Raw genomic sequence first — 19530 nt, forward strand, 5'->3', positions numbered from 1 at the left:
AGATTGTATTTACCTCAATATAATAAAGACCTTCTATGACAAACCTACAGTGAGTGTCATACTAAATGGCCAAAAATTGAAGGCCTTTACTTTAAAATCAGGCACAAGACAAGGATGTCCCTTATTACTGCTCCTATTTAATATAGTATTGGAAATACTAGCCAGAGCAATGAGAAAAGAGAGAGAAATAAAAGGGTAAAGATAGGAAAAGAAGAAGTTAAATTATCATGATTTGCAGATGACATGATTCTCTAAATAGAAGACCCCAAAACTCCATAAAAAGACTCCTAGATATATTAAATAAATTCAGCAATGTGGCTGGATACAAAATCAATACTCAAAAATCAATAGCATTCATATACACTAACAAGAAAATCACAGAGACAGAAATAAGAAAAGCCACATCCTTTACACTAGCAACCAAAAAAATGAAATATTTAGGAATTACTCTCATGAAAGAAGTGAAAGACCTATGCAGGGAAAATGATAATACACTCAAAAATGAAATTGAAGATGATCTCAGAAAATGGAAAGATATCCCTTGCTCGAGGATAGGAAGAATAAATATTGTGAAAATGGCCATTCTCCCAAAACTTTTATACAGATTCAATGCAATCCTGATAAAATTACAATCAACATACCTCATAGATGTCTGGAGCGAGAAGAGACCTAGAATAGTAAAGACAATACTAAGCAGGAAAGGCAAGGCAGAAGACATCACAATCCCTTACTTGAAATTATACTACAAAGCAACTGTAGTAAAATCAACATGGTACTGGAACCAAAACACAGCCAAAGATCAGTGGAATAGATTAGAAGATACACCACAATTACAAACACACTCAGCCACCTTATTTTTGATAAAGTGGCCAAACTGGTTCACTGGAAGAACAACAGTCTCTTTAATAAATGGTTTTGGAAAAACTGGCTCTCCATATGCCAAAAACTAAAACTAGACCCATGCCTATCACCATGTACTAAAATAAAATCTAAATGGATCAAAGATCTAAATATTAAAACAGAAACACTATTATTTATTGGAAGACAAATTGGGTAAAAACCTTGAAGGCATAAGAGTAGGTAGAGAATTTATGAACAAGATTCAAACTGCACGGAAATACTTCCCATAGTCAATAACTGGGATCACATCTTATTAAAAAGTTTCTGCACATGTAAATACTTTAATTCTATAACCTGAACAGCTATTTCTAAGATGACAATGTGTAACTTATCAACCAGCAATTTCTTACCGTTTGTTTTTCTGTAATTTTGTATTATTTCTACCTTTTTAAAAAATCTCCATGTATTTTTTGTTTCCTTTTCTTTAAATTTAAAAAAAAAGTTTCTGCACATCAAAAGAAATCTTGAACACAGTGAAAAGAAAACCCACAAACTGGGAAAAAAATCTTAGTGAACTGCCTGTCAGACAAAGGACTTCTGTCTAAAATATATAAAGAATTAAAAAAAAAATCAGAACCCTAAAATTGAAAGACCCCATCCAAAAATGGGCAACAGAGATGAATAAACAATTTTCAGATGAAGAGATACAAATGGCAAATAAATATATGAAAAAATGTTCATCATCATTAGTCATTAGAGAAATGCAAATTTAAAACCACACTGAGATTTCAAATCACTCCTGAAAGAATGGCAAAGATCAAGAAAACCACCAACAACAAATGCTGGAGAGGCTATGGGGATAATGGAACTCTCCTGCACTCTTGATGGAAGTGTAGACTAGTGCAACCATTGTGGAGGTCAGTCTGGAGATTTTTCAGAAAGCTGGGACTGGAAGCCCCTTTTGATCCAGCTATTCCATTTCTAGGCACATTCCCAGAAGAGCTGAAAGCATCATACCACAGTGATATATCTGCACCCATGTTAATAGCAGCAAAATTTGTAATAGCCAGATCTTGGAAACAACCTAAGTGTCCATCAACTGAGAAATGGATAAAAAAGTTGTGGTATTTCATACAATGGAGTACTACTCAGCTATAAAGAATGATCATATTGAGACATTTATAAATAAATGGATGCAGCTTGAGGCTATACTCATAAGTGAAATAAATCAAACTCATGTATAAATACCAAATTGTTTCCCTAGTGTAAGTAATGATAAGCATACATAAAAGTACGTGGTAATCATGATTCCCAGTCACACTGGTTTGAAGCCATATAATGTTTTCACTCATTAATTGGAATGGTTTTAATCTGGGTTGTTTTATGTTATTGTCTGTGGTACTATGAATAGCTATTTTGAAGAAAATAAGACAGCATAATAGCTAGTTGCTGATTTAATATCATCGTGTTTTGAAGCCCCATCAAGTTGTTGTTCATCTGTTTCCATTAGTTTTAACATGTTGTATCTTAATATATTTTAATGTATGCAATAGTATAAGCAAAAATTTTATAGGCAAAGAGACAATATAGAAACTGATGTTCAGTTTCTGTTAACTGGTTCTAAATCCCCTGCAATACTTTCATTCTCTTGAATGGTTTCAAACTGTCTTGATAAGTTTGATGTTATAGTATATGAAGTTAGACTCAAATATTTCAAGGAAAGAGACACTATGATAACTACTATTAATGTCAGGCTATCTGGGGGTGAAACACACAGCTTAGAAATAGCTGTTCAGGTTATAGAATTAAATGCTTAAATTGTTCGGTTCTGGCCTGTGTTGTTCTATTGATATGCTCTTTTTTACTCAATCTCCCCTGCTTTTTTTCTTTTTTAAAAAATAATTTATTTCTTAGTATCTTTTAATTAAGGGAAAACTAAATTAAAAATAGTGGGATATATTATAGTAACTTTTTTGTTTTCCTATTAACCTGATTTGAACCCTTGTATTGTTCTCCAAATCTTGTTCAGACTGATTTTATTATATTCTGTTTTGTTTAATAGTATCAAATTTGAGGGTATAGGCAACGACTTTGAAGGCAACAAGATATTCTATGATGCTCATTATGGTTTGACTATTATCTTCTTTGGAAGTCCTGTAAGGTCTCCAATGTGGGTTTTATTGGTCTTATTCTGTACTGTTTTGTTCAATTTTTTATACCAGCTAATATAGGCAACTCTTTTTAGGATAACAAGAGGCATAATGGTAACCATTGTTGATCACCTAGTAATCTCTTTTTGCATTATATACTATGTCCATCCTCCTGTTCTAACTGATTCTTTTGCTTTGTCACATTGGGTTTTTTTTTTTTTTTTGGTTCTGTTTTGTTTTGTCTTGTTTCTTGTTTTATGTTTTTTTTTTCTTTTCCTCTTCAAAGAAAAAGTTATAAGAATTGTTGGAGTAATGAAACCCAAAATGTGTGATTGTTAGCATAAAAAAAGGAGGAAAGAAAGTGATCTAAAGGATATAACTGCAAGTGTATTTAAGTGTGTAGGATAGAAAACCATATTACTGAGTTTTGGTTGGATCATTGAACAGAATTGTCTGCAATCTCACTGTATTAATGTCCACTTTGTATGCTTTAATTTTGTAACCTGGACAACTGTTTCTGAGATGACAATATGTAATCTATTAACTAGTGAATTCTTACTGTATATTTTTTCTCTTGAAGTTCTGTATTACTTGTAGCTTTTTACTGTTGTGCTTGTTTTGTTTTGTTTTTCTCTTTAAGTAAAAAAAATATTTTGAAGGCATTAAAAAAACAAATGAAGGCCTCAAGATCATCCCTTTTTATAGCTAAGTAATATTTCATTGTATAAAAATACCACATCTTTTTCAACCACTGTGCAGTTGATGGTAATTTTGGTTATTTCCAAGATTTAGCTGTTATAAGTTATGCTGTTATAAACATGAGTCCACATATGTCTTACTTTTTATTTGTTGCTGAGACAAAATACCTGAAGTCTAAAGTTGGGAAAGGAAAGGTTTATTTCTTACCATTTTTGGAGATTTCAGTCCTTACTCAGTTGGCTCCTTTATACAAAAGACACTTAGTCCACCTCCAAGAGTTGCCAAAGTCCTAACAGTTTCAGCATTCCTGAAAAGTCCAAGTCCCAAGTCTCCTCCAAGATCTATGATAAACTCTTAACTGTAACTCCCTGTACAAATCAAACTAGGTTACACATTTCTGAAATGGAAAGGCACAAGATAAACATTACCATTCCAAAAGTTACAAACAGGGGAATATAAAGTATTGGAAACAAAGCAAGTCCAACATCCAGCAGAACAAACATTAAGTCCTAGAGTTCCATGCTCAGCATCTGAAGCAAACTGGTTACAAGCCTCACTGATTCCACCCCCACGACATTTATGGCGATTTCAACTCCAGCAGCTTTTCTCTTAAATCTTCTCTGCTCACTTTTTGCAGCTTCCCTTGGGTCATCCATGTTCCTGGCTTTTCCAAACTTCTGGGGTTTCCACTGCACCTTGGGCTTCACCCTTACATCTTCACAAATTGCCCTCTCAGAGGCACACTGCTTGGCCTCCCAGACCCTTTGCAATCCAATCGAGGTGGAAGCCGTCTTACCCTCAGAATTTATGCATTTTCTTTGCACCTAAAATCAGCACTTTGTGGATACCACCAAGGTCTGCTGCTAGCTAAAGCAGTAGCCAGGGTTTTCTCTCTTTTGGCTGTAGGGGTCAGTTGCTTGGATTGCAGGGCTCTGTTTACCTGATTGTGAAGAAAAGCTTCTCTATGTTGGTGCCATTCTGGTACTTCATGTGGCCTCTGTTGCCATTCTAGAACTTCATGTGGCCTCTGTCATCATTCTGGAGCATGGTGCTCTGCAGCTTTTCCCTCTGAGCAAATTCTTTCACTTTTGCAGTGAGGCTCTAAAGGGTTGGGACCCACTTCCTGGGATGCCCCGGGGTCATCTTTCTTATCTCTCTGTTTCTCCTCAGCAATCAAAATCTCAACTCTGTCTTTACAATCCACAGACTTCCTGGCATTTTCCTTCTGGCCAAACTCACAGTATTGTAAATTATCCTGCTGGGCTCTTTGCTCTTGATTTGCAACATAAAGCTGGCTAAAAGCCCCCAACAATAGCCATGCCATAGCCTCAATACTTGATTCCTCTTTAATTTCCTTTTCAAGATTAATCAGTCCATTGCCCTTTATCTGAGTCTCAGGCAAAGTCTCTGGACATAAGCAAAATGCAGACAAACTTTCTGCCAAACCATAACACACATCATGGGGTTTCCAATAACCAATGCAGTATTTCTTCCCAGCCTGGTCTTTACCATGAGGTGTTCTATCAGCCTTCTGGTCTCCTGAGCTCTGACCATTATCTCCTCTACAGAACAGCCTAAGCTGCTCCAGGTCTATGCATCCAGGTGAAATTTCTGAACATTTCCAAACTCTGTCCACAAGCCATTTTCAAAGCCTCTCAAGAAACATGGTCAGGAATAGTCACAGCAAATGATCCCACTCCTCAGTACCAAATTCTGTCTTAGTTACATTTTACTCATCGCTGAGACAAAATACCTGAAGCCCAAAGTTGGGAAAGGAAAGGTTTATTTCTTACAGTTTTTGGAGGTTTCAGTCCTTACTCAGTTGGCTCCAAAGCAGGAACCAGCAAAAGAGCAGGACACGCCTTCTTCCTGCCATTAAATCACATCCTGGCTCCACTCCTATGTGGGCAGAGCACTGACACCATCAATCCAAGCACTAGACAATGAACCATCACAAATGCACAATGCAAACTCATGAGGCCCGGGGGCCACAGACATAAACCATGACAACACATATCACTGTGACATGATTTTTTCAATTTTCCTGGGGAAATACCAAATGGGGGAATAGTTGGATTGAATGGAATTTCTAATCCTAGTTTATTGAGGATTCTCCATATTGATTTCCATAGTGGAAATCTACACTCCCACAATGGTGGAAAGTGTTCCTTTTTCCCCAGAGCCTTGCCAACATTTGTTATCAGTTGATTTCTTCATGGCAGCCATTTTTTCCAGAGTGAGTTTAAATCTCAATTCTGTTTTAATTTGCATTTCTGGAATGACTAGTGATGATGCACATTTTTTCATGTATTTATTTGCACCTTGTATATCTTCATCTGATAAATATGTGTTTGTTTCAGAGTCCCATTTTTGGAGAGGGTCTTTGAATTTGGGAGGCTTGATGTTTTTCAATGCTTTATATATTCTGGATGTAAGTCCTTTGTCTGAGACATTGCCTACTAAAATTCTTTTGCATTCTATGGATTTTTTTCACTTTGTGGGTGCTTTCTTCATTTTTAATTTTAAGTAGAATAAAACAAAAGAGAACAGAGCAAAGCAAATCAGAAGAGAACAATGCAAGCAACACAGCACTTCACAACAAGACAATCAGATGTCAATAATAGCTCATAATGTCTCTTTTCTTTGAAATAGTTGAGCATACCTTCACACACAATAATATCAAATATAACAAAATACTATAAAACCACTCAAAAGAATGAAAGTATTACAAGACATTCAAAACCAAATAGAAAATAAACAATGGCTATTATAATATCTCATTTTTCTTAAAAATTTGTTTATACTATCACACATATTAAAGTCCAATAAGACAAAACTTGATAGAACCAATGTAAACAAGATCAAAAGCATAGTAAAACTTCAAAACAAAATGATATTTTATCAACAATGGTTGCCATAATGTCTTGTTTTCTTCAAAGTAACTGCTGATACAATCACACATAATAAAATTAAACAAAACAGAATAAAACTATTCCAACCAATGAATGAAAACAGCGTAAGACTTCAAAGCAATATAATGGGGAACCATGATTACCATAAAATCTTATGTACTCTTACCATTTCTTACACTAGGGAGACTGTATAATATATGTATATATATATATATATATATATATATATATATGTGTGTGTGTGTGTGTGTGTGTGTGTGTGTGTGTGTGTGTGTATACATGAGCTTAATTAATTTCACTTATGAGTATGGTTTCAAATTACATCAAACAAAACAGAATAAACTTTTTAGGAAGATGAGATCTCAGTTGTTGATTCCTTGAAGTATTTCCCATGCAGTTTGCATTTTGTTCATGAATTCTCTGCCTACGCTTATGTCTCAAAGATTTCCACCTTCCTTGTCTTCTAGTAGATTTAGTGTTTCTGTTTAACATGTAGATCTTTGATCCATTTTGACTTTGCTTTAGTGCATGGTGATAGGTATGGGTCTAGTTTTAGTCTTCAGCATGTGGAGAGCCAATTTTTCCAACACCATTTATTAAAGAGGCTATCCTTCCATTTATTGATTTGTATGTGTTAAATCATCCCTGCATTACTGGAATAAATCCCATTTGGTCATGGTGTATAATCTTTTTGATGATTTGCTGCATTCCATTTGCCATTGTTTTATTGAGAATCTTTGCATCAATGCTCATTAGTGAGACTGACCTATAGTACTCCTTTTTGGTTGGGTCTTTCTCTGGTTTTGATATCAGAGTGACACTTGCCTCCAGGAATGAGTTAGAGAAGATTGCTTCTTTTTAAATTTCATAGAATAGTTTAAGCAGTATTGGCATCAAATCTTTCCTCAATTTCTTGTAGAATTCTGCTGTGAATCCATCAGGACTTGGACTTTTCTTTGTTGCTAAGTTTTTAGTCACATTTTCACTTTAATTATCTGATATTGTGTTATTCAAAATTGTTATATTTTCTTGGTTGAGCTTTGTTAGTTCATCTGTTTCCAGATATCTGTCCATTTCATCTGTGTTTTCCACCATATGTGAGTAGCTATTTCTTTTCATAGGTAAACTGAGGCCACTGATATTTATGGATATAATTGATATGTACTGGTTCAGCTTTGTCATGTTATGTTCCTGTTGTTTTTCTTCTGCTTTTCCTCCCTTGTTTAATTGTTTTTCCTGCCTCTTGGTTTCTTTCTGTTGTTGTTCTGTACACTGTGATCATTTTTGTCTCTAGTATATGTTTCAATATTCTTTCTAGGGTTAGTTTGGTGGACATGAATTTATTCAGTTGTTCTTTGTCATGGAAGTATCATGTTTCTCCACTAAATGTCAAAGACATTTTTTCTGGGTACATCAGTCTGGATTATAAGTTGTTTTCTTTCAACACTTACATTGTTTCTCTTAGAGTCATCTTGAAACTGCTGGATTTTCATTTCATGCTGCTTTGTTGTTTTTAAAATATCTACCCTTTCATGACTACTAACTGCAATACTGTCCTCAAGGTATGAAATTCTATCCTCAGCTTTTTTTCCAACTGTTTTTCCAGCTTTCAATAGAATTTTTTTTTGTTTCTTGGATATCTCTGAATTTGTTTCGTGGATTCTGCTTGTTTTCTGTATTGTTCATTCAAGGTTTCAACCAATTTTAGAAGCAGGGCTTTTGAAAAGCACCTGGATCATAGGGGCAAAATGCTGATCCAGAGGTAGAGCCTTCTTGAAAGAGCCAGGTTATTGGAAAGGCATATATCACCTTCTGTAACTTTTCCCTTTACTCTCTGCTTGCTGGCTGCCAGACTCCTGCGCCATATTCTTTGTGCCTTTGAGCTGGCTGACCATGACTGAAACTGTGAGCCAATATAATCCCATCCTCTTTTAAATTGCAAATTGGATATTGTGTTCTATTGCAAGAAAGGGACCAGAACAGAAGATCCCAGAGGGAAAGAGTAGTAAGTTAAGCAGATTAGTTCATGGAAGTAGGTAAACAAAGATGGGGTCTCATTTGTAATTCACTCCTATCTCACTCAGTGCTTCAGGGTATGGAATTGCATTGCACTTTGACTCCACAAAATGGAAAGTAAGAAGGTGTGCAATTTACCTGTGGGGTTTTTTGAATATTTTGTCTCAGCAAGAGAAATATGGGTGGGCACCAAAGATAGAGTAAGAAAAAAAAAAGCTCATTTCATTCTAGTATGTACTGAAACCTAGGTAATTTCTATGACTCAGAAAGTTGTGAATTCTCCCCATCTGTAAGCAAGCAATTCAAATGCAGCAAGCAATATCTGGATATCCTCTAATATTCAGTTCCTGTATCATATACTTGATATTGAATCATTTCTACAGATTGAATCCTTACTTACTAAGACTGTTTCCTTCTCTCCCACAAACTCCCAGTGTCAGAGTGTATTTACCTGTGCTTTTTGATCCATTTTTATGTTCTTTTACATAATCCTCCCTTGCATCTAACAAATTTGTTGAAGTGATTCATAGAAATCAAGAAAATTCTTAGATTTACAGCTATGGAGTTACAATCTTTTCATAATGGCAATGATGTTGATAGAGACAAAGAATAATTATAACTAAGAAAATATGTAGCATTTATTTGGAACTGCAAATAATACTAAAGGTTTATACAATAGTTTTATATCTCATTCCAGAGGCATGGATTTATTATTCTATAAAAATATAATTTAATCTAGTAATAGAAAAAGAAGATACAAACATAAGCTGTTAGCATAATATTGTAACATTTAATAATCACATAAAATAATTTTAAGTGCAACTATATTTCACGTTAGGGGATGCTATACATGTGTAATACAATTCATAATTTAAAATATCAATATATGGGGTATGTAAATGACCGATTTTTAATGCAAAATGACATATTAGAAATCACTATTTCCAGTAAAATTCCATGTTATTTTTCAGAAAAAGAATACATAAAATTTATTAAAACTTGTGGTATGATATCTAATATTAAGGTTGCTCTGTGATGTTATTTTTATTTGCCTTTGCTCTCTATGATTTCTGTAATCATAAGAAAAATGTTTACCTTGAAATAGAAAATTATCAATTTTAAACTTGCATGTAAATTAGTATAAAATGTCCATACTAATAACTTTGATTATTTTGATACAATAATTTCATAGATATCAAATGTGTGGATGATGCATTGTGCAGTAAAATATTGTCTAATTATTATTTTGATATTTCTTTTAAAAGACTATGATAATATTTATTTGTTGAATCCTTACTATGGGTTAGTTACTAAATTAAATATTAATTTTTATTATGCAAATCTTCCTTAATTTTAAGAATCCTACTAGTTTTTAGGCTTGCAGGCTTGCCTAAAACAAACCACTTAGTGTCTAAAATAAAAATCTCTCTATATCTACATTCCCTTACCCCAATTATATAGTATACTTCAGTGTACCGTCTCTTTCTTAAAATAGTAAATATTGCTCCTTACATTCATAGTTATTGAGATTTCTAGGAAATTAATTCATTTGGAGGTTTTACCAAAAATGATGACAATATGTTTAAACATTTAGTATTTGACTATAAAATGTTAAAGCCAAATCTTAATGATAATGCAATGATTGAATCTTTTATTCTTTGGGAAAGATATTTATCTGAATTACTCCTAATCAAAGGAGTTATGTCCCCCACACCCACTGATTAGCTTGTACTTTACTACCTAGTTTCACATCAAACTCCTGTGAGACACAGAAAATGCTATCCCTTTTGATTTAAAGGCACAAGTACCTTATTATTAAAGAGTTCTTCGTAGGGGTAAAGCACTAATCTGTGATGTTCTATAGGGAAAAAACCACTAATCTGTAATTTAAGTCAAAGATTATGTTATTATTTCTGAATAAAATACTGTCTCTTTTTTTGTAACTCACATTGCAAAAAACTTCTTGTTCCTAATTTCTATTTTAGGAAATGTAGCAATACCCTGATCATTGTTCCCAATTTAATAGTTTATTTTGCTATTTCTTCTACAATATATATTACTTATTAGTGTTGATAATCCTGTAGAAACTAGTATTTGATGCTTTGTTTAGTAACTTTTTAAACATCATTTTTATCTGTCACCATTAAATCATAAACTCATGGGTAAAAAAGTATTTTTTTTTTGTTTCTTTCATAGTCCCTGTGTAGGTTCTGCAGACTCACCACAAAATTACTGAATAAATCAGGATAGTTACCTTTAATTAGTTGCTTTTCTAAGATGCTCAAGAGGTATCTATTGTGTTATTGAAATAGAAATATCCACAAAGCCAAAGCTGCTGTCTTCTTGTGATAAGATTTACAAGTTCAGAATCTCAGAGGAAGTAGGTGCTTTTTGTTAGAGAAAAAGCCCATTATGACAAACACAAGATAAAATCCAAAGTTTTATGTACATGGCTTATATGACAAGTTTTTAATGTCGAAATTTCAATGGCTCATTATTATAATTTTGAACTGATTTGTTTAATGTTTTTTACCTTATAATAAAACAATTTACTTTAGTTCAGATAAATTTCTGAAAGTCAAAACTTCATTAGAATAAAAAATGTAAAAATCTATTTTGTTGACTATATTTAAAATCTAAAAAAAGGTAAGCAACAATACAAAACAATACAGGCAGTTCAAAAACGTAATATTTTAGTTCACACTAACTGGTAGGAAAAAGATGAATTTCAGGTTGAATCCACATTACACCCATGTACCATGCATATAGTAGTGCTTTAGAAGTACACAGCACAGATGTTTCCTTACTGAAAGTTTACTTTTAAACTTTGCTATTAAGCAGTACATTAATTGTTGGAAAAAAAGTATGAAAGTAACTTTTCACATCAACTACTGTGTTTCATTATTTGTAATAATAACTTACCAAAGAAAGAAGTGAGAAAGAAAGAGAGAGAGAAAGAAAAGAAAAGAAAAGGAAAGAAAGAAAGAAAGAAAGAAAGAAAGAAAGAAAGAAAGAAAGAAAGAAAGAAAGATAGATTACTTCCTTGAGGTGGATTTTAAAATCATTGCACAGGAATGTAAAATCTTAAAATGAGCAGACTTTGACATAATAATATTGTTTAAGAGCTTTTCTTATTGTTCAAAAACTATATTATAATTCTTTGTTGTTTTTACTGAGCTTTTAAAAACATTATGCAAAGAAAATGTAAAGGTTTCATGTTTTATTTTTGGCATTTATGTTAGTTTCAACATATCTATCTTCTAGTATGGTTAGATGATTGTAAAGAAAATTCATTAAAACAGATACAATCTAATAACAACAATGCAGAGTAATTGGAAAATATGTAGTCATGGCAATGTACTTTTTCCTAGAAGGAGAAAGTTGGAAATAAATTTCACTTGAATTATCAATACCAAGCAAAGCAAAATCAAAAACATTGGACATATAAAAATCAGACCAGAGGCCCTGTTTGTAATTTCGTGAATTGGTCTCCATTTATGTCTTCAGACAAGCAGGAATGTACTTTTGGAAAAGCAACCCAATGTTTAATCTATTCTGACAGAACCTTTAATAGACCATGTTGGTGGCAAAAGTGCTCAAATGACTGTGGAACTCAGTAAAACAGAGCCTAATTGTCTTATTAAACCATTGTATAAGGCTGTATTTATTTACTGGTGGAAGATGTAAATGAGAAAAATAATGAAACTTGGACAAAGGATATGAAATGTGCCTTTAAGTCACTTTAAGATTAAAATATGTGTGGGAGATAGTTTTAGTTAAATATAGTCTTTTTACCTTTATTAAAATATATCTGAATACAGACTATTATTTAACATGCTATTTTTAACATTTTAATGAAATTTTTAAGCAAGTAAGTAGAAAAGTAATCATTTCAATTTCTATTTAAATGTTGTTATAATTTATATTTTAAGCAAAGACTGTGAAGACATTTTTCAGTAGGATAAATTGTAGGTTGTTCAGTTGTAGGTGAGTTCATCACCTACCAAATATCCTACTTAATATATATCGTGCTAACATATATTTTCTATGTTTAGCATCTTTGGTCAATTTCTCTTTTCTATATTATATAATATGTCTAAGGATAGGACCTTCCCCCACTGGGGATTGCAAAAATAATGCCAAGAGACTACAAGTTCTATGAAACTCCTAAAGAAATAAATATTTTTAGGTGATTAAATTGATATTTTTATTTTGTTAACAGCAAATGTCTAAGGAATAATGTTTCCATTAACATAGTTTCATCTATATTTTATTTTGTTCATCTATATTTTATTTTATTTTTCATCTATATTGTATCATGTCATATACTTGACTAAGTATATGAACTGTATTTTGTGCTTTATTTCTATTTAAAGTATATATCAATTCCTTCTTTATTATAATTACCTGTAATTTCTTTACTATATTTCTTTCAAGCCTACAGTTAGGCTTAGCTTACTTTTCACTTGCTGGAATTCAATGACGGAAAGACACTGGCTAGTTTACTGTCCTGGAAAGTCTTTCATCATTATTACAAAGCTGAAGATCTGCATCTGTTTTAAGGAAACTGTTGTATGATTTACCATTTTCCCTGCTGAACTCACTTAGAATTCTGTATCACCAAAGACCCTCACTAAGAGTGAGTCATTATTTCTCTTTTTTTATGTGTTTATTTTGAGTGTGTTATCACTACTAAATAGAGTAGTTTCCAAATTTTTATAGCATTGTTGCTGTTATTGTCACTTTCTTTTCTTATTTGGTTATTAGTTTTGAATAAGAAATGATAAACTAAGTCAATGGAAATAATTATCATGTGTATAGTATCTATTTATGAAATAAATGAATCAAAAAGAGGAGGTATTTTACTTCATTTTTCATATATTTTATCATGATTTTTAGCTTTTTTTCTGGATTATTACCATATTTTTCTCTTCTTCCTAATGCATAGATTCCTGGAAAATATTTATTAATTCAGTTTATGAACCTATAATTTACTTTTTTATACTGCTAATTATTACTTTTCAAACAGGAATTAATGAATGTATATTAAATATAAAATACTTTTAATATTGAACATGATTTAAAAGCCAATTTATTCCAGAAAGTGAAAGCTGTTTTAGAGAACTACAAGTTAACATCTCAAAATGAATTATTTGCAATTAATACCTATATCCTCTGAAAATGGAAAATCAGTTGGGTGTTTAACAGTCTAGTAAGCTTATAAATTTTGATATTCTATCTGAAAGCTGTTGAAGAAACAAATTTTGTTTCTGTATCTAATTATCTCCCTTTATTGTTCATCAGATACCTGATCATCAAATACATGTAGAAAAGAGAAATAATATCATTCTTTCTAAAAGGAAAAGTATGTACAGAATAATTTAGAAAGATTCCGCTGAATTTTTAGAGTGTTTAAGGTAACTCTAAGTCTTTAGTATTTATTCAGTTTTCTAATATTATAATAGACAAAATTAAGAAAGAATAGGTTGGGGCTGGGAATTTAGCTCTGCGACATAAGCACCTGCTTTACAAGCAGGCAGTCGTGAGTTCGATCCCTGGTACCGATAAAAACGAAAGAATAGGTATTATCATATGCTTTGGAATGTGGATTGAAAACAGTAACTATTTTCTTTTACTCATTAGCTAGATAAGATGAGGAAAGAGACTAACCTTTCAAGGTTCTTTTCCCCTCAGATACAATGAGATTAAAAAATAGTAACTATTTCATAGATTTGTGAAGTTAAAATGTAAAGAAAATATTTATGTTTGACTGAAAAGATATTGTTTTATTTTTATAGTTTATGTTAATATTTCTGAATTTAATTCATAGGTTAAGCAAGAATATTTTATCATTTAATATCACATAAAAGAAGAACAAAAGATACTGTAGAAACTGTATTGAGCATAGAGATTTTATGTAAGATTAAAATTGTTTCTTACTAGGTTTTAGTATAGCTTCAATATGGTATTTTTACATTTAATAAAATATGAATATCTGAATTTAAGAAATATTGGATAGCTAATTTTTGTTATATTTATTCTTAAAATATTTTTATATTCATGAAAATAATTAATTAAGCTATTTGAATTTCAAAGACTTTAGCATGTGGTAATTAAGTGTGGTAGTAGCCTATATTTTGGAGTATTACATTGTTACAGATAAAAACAAAGAATAATATTCAAGAAATATTAAATCTCAATTTAAGAAGGAAAATGCCTGCATAACTATGGCATTAGTGAGGAAAATTTCTCCTTATCGATAATAATATAATTTTGTTAGTTTTCTGTCATGGTAACAAAAATTGGACCATCAAAGGGTGAGAGTTTTATTTTGGCTCACAGTTTCAGTGATTCAGTCCATGAACATTTAGCTCAATTGTTTCTGGTTCCATGGTGAGGCAGAATAACATAATCGAAGGGAATAGCAGAGAAAAGCCCACTGCTATTAAAGCAACAGTGTTGGAGCAGGAAGAGGGGGATTCCAATGTATAGTCTAAGGCCATGCCATCTATTGCCTCTTTCCTCCAACTAGATCCTTCCTCTTAATACTTCATTCAAGTATGAGAATGATTGATAAGGATGGTGCCTTCATGGTCCGTTTGCTGCCCTAGGACCCATCTCTGAACTTTTCCACATTAGGATCATAACTAAATTTTTTCAAATAAAAAAGGAACGGTTTCTTCTTCTATGTTTTCCTCATTCATTTCATAATTTGTTCAAATTGCTTTAAAATTTTGTTTTTCTCTTGAAAAACGTGAATAAATTTTTGTAATTATATTCTGTCTACAATGACTTGTTTGGTTTGACTCCCAGGTAGATTAGTAAGCATAGTCCCATTGATGAGGTCATTTATAAGAAAAATTGCTATCCTAACCCTTTGCTTCTTTTTATTTCATATAGAACATTGTTAATCTTCACTCAGATTTTTAGCATGCCCATGTTTATCGAGTCTATCAGGACCTTGTACCTGGTTCATCTTCGTCTATCTCCCCTCCCCCGTCCCTCCTCCTTGTTGCCCTGAACCTCTTCCCATTCCCAAGAGACTGATCCCCTTGTATCAATGTAGTCATATATTTTTCATTTAATTTTTACTTTGCTTTACTCAGATGAGAGATACCACACAGCATTTGTTTGTGTATATGATTTATATCTTTCAACACTTCTTTTACAGATGCATCCATTTTCCTACAGTGTCTCAAATTTCACCAATCTACGTTTTTAACAGTTTTATTGAGAAATAATTCACACAAAGTACACAATTCAATACTTTATAGAGTTGCGCAACAGTTACAATGCTGAATTTTTGAATTATTTTCATCACCTCAGAAAGGAACCTTGTATCCTTTAGGTATAATTCCCTGGCCTGCACAACAACCTCTTTACCCTGGGCAGAGCCAATCATTTTTTTAAAAATTTTTATTTATTTATTTTTGTACCAGAGATTTAACTCACAACCTTGCACTTGCCAGGAAGGTACTTATGCTGCTGAGCTAAATTCCTTGCCCCCCCATTTATCTTCCTACATCGATATATTTTTGTACTCTGGAATTTCATATTCATGTCATGAATAGCCTATTCTGGAATTTGAAATTTGTGATTTTTGATGACCACATTCTTAACAGACTTTCCCCAAGACTGACGCATAAAAATGCACTAACATGTTCTTTATTTCTGTGATTAATACTGTTTTGTTGCACAGTAATTATATTTTGTTTATGAATCAGTTGATGGATATTTAAGTTTACTTCACTTTTGTTTGATGATAATGAATTATTCTACTATGAGCATTTGTGTATTCATTTTTGTATGAATACATGTTTGCAACTCTCTTAGGTATATATTTAGGGAGAAAACTGTTTGCTTCAATGAAAACTACACTTAATTGTCTTTGGAACTACCAGATAGTTTTTACAAAATACCTATGCCATTTTTACATGCTGATAATCAATGTCTGAGGCTTTTGATTTTTTCATGTCTCCATCAAGCACTTACTGTTTATATTTTGACAATCTGATCATATGACCTTATAGATGACAGGATTTTTAGGTACCATTTTTTCTTCTTTAGCAGTGCATGTTAGTATTGCAGAATAGTAAAATTCACTTTGATATATAGGTATGCAGATAATTGTTATTATTTTTATCTCTACCATGTCCTTCTCTTTCCTTTCTACTGATTTTCTTTCCTATCTCTATATATCTATTTTCTAAGTTTCCTGTCATCTCTCACTTATCTTTTATCTTTATTTTTAAGTTTTTTATGTAAGATAATACATGATATGTAACTTACAGAGACTGGCTTATTGTTCTTAACACAATGGTCTCAATTCCTTTCATTTTTCTGCAAATGACATGATTTATTTTTTTGTGTCTGAATGATACTCCATTGTATATACATACCACATTTACTCTATTCATCATTGATGGCCATCGACCCTGTTTCCACAGCTAGAATTAAGTACTTATAACTACTCAATATTTTAAAATTATATTGATTATGCCAAGATACTAACAGTGACTCTGTATGTCTTTGTGATAGTCAAGAAAATGTAAAACAAAACAACAAAAGATACTTGTTCCAGTTCAATCAATACAATTTAAAAACAAAATTAATAAAATCATTTATTCCTGCCAATTGTCAACAATTTCAATTTTTGTATTAGTTATCTAAGCTACTAATGATGTATAAAGACAATGTATGTGTAAATCCAAGAAGTAATATTCAAGTTTCATTTGTCTTTTTTTTTTTTTTAATAAATGTCCATACCTGACAGTTAAAAGACAGTGACAACCCAGTATTATACCGTAGTTTCACCACAGGCTAAAATTAACAATTTAGTGAAGTTAACCCATAGCATTAATAACTAGAAAATGAAACTTAACCCACTATGTTATCTAAAGCAAAATGTGTGTCAAAAGATTTTGCTTACCTTTGGCTACAGCATGATACTGTCTAACATGTTAATCTCCAACTATTAAAATAATTGAAGTGTATGTGAATGACTAAGGAGATGATAAAGAAAAAGGGTCTCAAAACTATGTAATCAAAGGTTCAATTTTAGAAGTTTGCCAAATTAACTCAAACATTGATTCTTGAAAGTCTTATAGCAAGGAATTTTAGCTTTGGTGGAGTCCCATGATCATAAATAATTCAAGACTAACTACACATATGACAAAATATGTTTTGAAGCTGTTAATGGTATTTCACAATACGATTATCAGTAAGTTTATTTTGGCAGCATCATATTAAGAGAATAAGTCTTGCTAAAGTTTTGAGATTTTTTGTTTGTTTGTTTTGTTTTGTTTCCCGGTGGTACTTACACAGAAAGACATCAATATTCACAGCACATATATTCCAGAATTGCAACTAAATAATACATATATTTACTACATGGTGTTCATAAGGATCTAAAGATACACATTTCAGTATTTGTCAACTAAATGTGAGTGCTTTTAAAATTCTGTAAAATGTCATTTCCTGAGTTTTGGTACTTATTAATGCTATCTGAGGTTAAACATCCATAAAAAAAAATTGAAACAAAATATAAGAATGAAGAATATTTACACAATTGTAAGCCCAAATATGACCAAATCATACACAGAATAGAATTTTCAGGTTGTAGTAAGGTGTTGAGATTTATTGAGAAACTATATCTCCAATTATTTAGACAAATAGATATATCCATTAAAATGGACTTCCCAAAAATCTGTGGAAATTTTTGTATGTGTTTCTTTGTTTTATTTAGAAGAAAAGAAACTCATTCTTCAATTCAGGAGCAGATTCTCAAATCTCTGAAAAGGCCATGTTAAGCAACTGATGAAACATAGAGGACAAAAATAAATGTAATGGCAAAAACTGGGAAAGAGAAACAGAAGCTAGTTATAAGACTCAGTGAAAAGCTGAGTGCAACAATTTACAATGGAGACAAATTTAGAGTCTAACCTAGAAAACATGCATTTCTACAATGAATATCCAGCATCACTTCATGCTTTATATTTAGAACAAAGTTATACCCAGCACCTGAATTCCAGCATTAGCTTCTTACTAATTCTGAAATAAATTAAAAATTAATAGTATAAAGATTAATTGATTTTTATTGTTCTCTACCTATGATCAATAGACTGAAGTGTCACAAAATATATAGTGAAAATTTGGATACCTTTATCAATCATATTAGTCATTTATAGATTTGTATTTGATATCATGTAGTCAAATAAGAATGAAGTAGATGTAGATATGAGAACCAAGTTAAATCCAAAAATCAACCTTTTAAAGGTAATAGATATGGGTATGTGCAATGTTCATGGGTTTATGTCTTCACTGGTAGCTATGAATTTATGACATACAACTGAAAAACTCGATTCAGATTTTTGCCTAAAGTATTTCAATATTACCAGATATATGCATTTATTTAAAAACATTTATATTTAAACACATTTTTGGTGTAATTTCTAGTAGAGAATCTAAGAAGTAGGAAGATGTAACTTCATCAGTCTTCATGAGCAAAAATGACACTTTACTGCAGAACATGCCAACTAGAAAAAAACTTTTACTTTTTATTTTTATATCCCTTTAACACAAATGTCTTTGCTCAATTATCAATAATACAGTAATACAAAGTGTTTAGCATATAATGTTATTGAGGAAATATTGCTTCAGACACAAGACCCTTATGGAAATTACCTCTATAGTCATATATTTTCATGGTATATCTTCTAATTCTTCACACAGAACTTCTGATTTTAAGTCAATTCTGCCTGATTTTTCAAAATTTTCAACATTATAATATACTCTGAAAATGATAGCACAAGGCTGACTGCTCTGGTCATAGTCATCCAAATATAGTCTCTGGTCTTTAGGAGTTTCCAGAGATATGAGGGAATCACAAATTCAGCACAACCCTCAGGTGAAGA

Source organism: Cavia porcellus, unplaced genomic scaffold (assembly GCF_034190915.1).
Source record: "Cavia porcellus strain 051 isolate PalLab524CR breed Dunkin Hartley unplaced genomic scaffold, mCavPor4.1 scaffold_4, whole genome shotgun sequence".
In the NCBI taxonomy this organism is placed as follows: domain Eukaryota; kingdom Metazoa; phylum Chordata; class Mammalia; order Rodentia; family Caviidae; genus Cavia; species Cavia porcellus.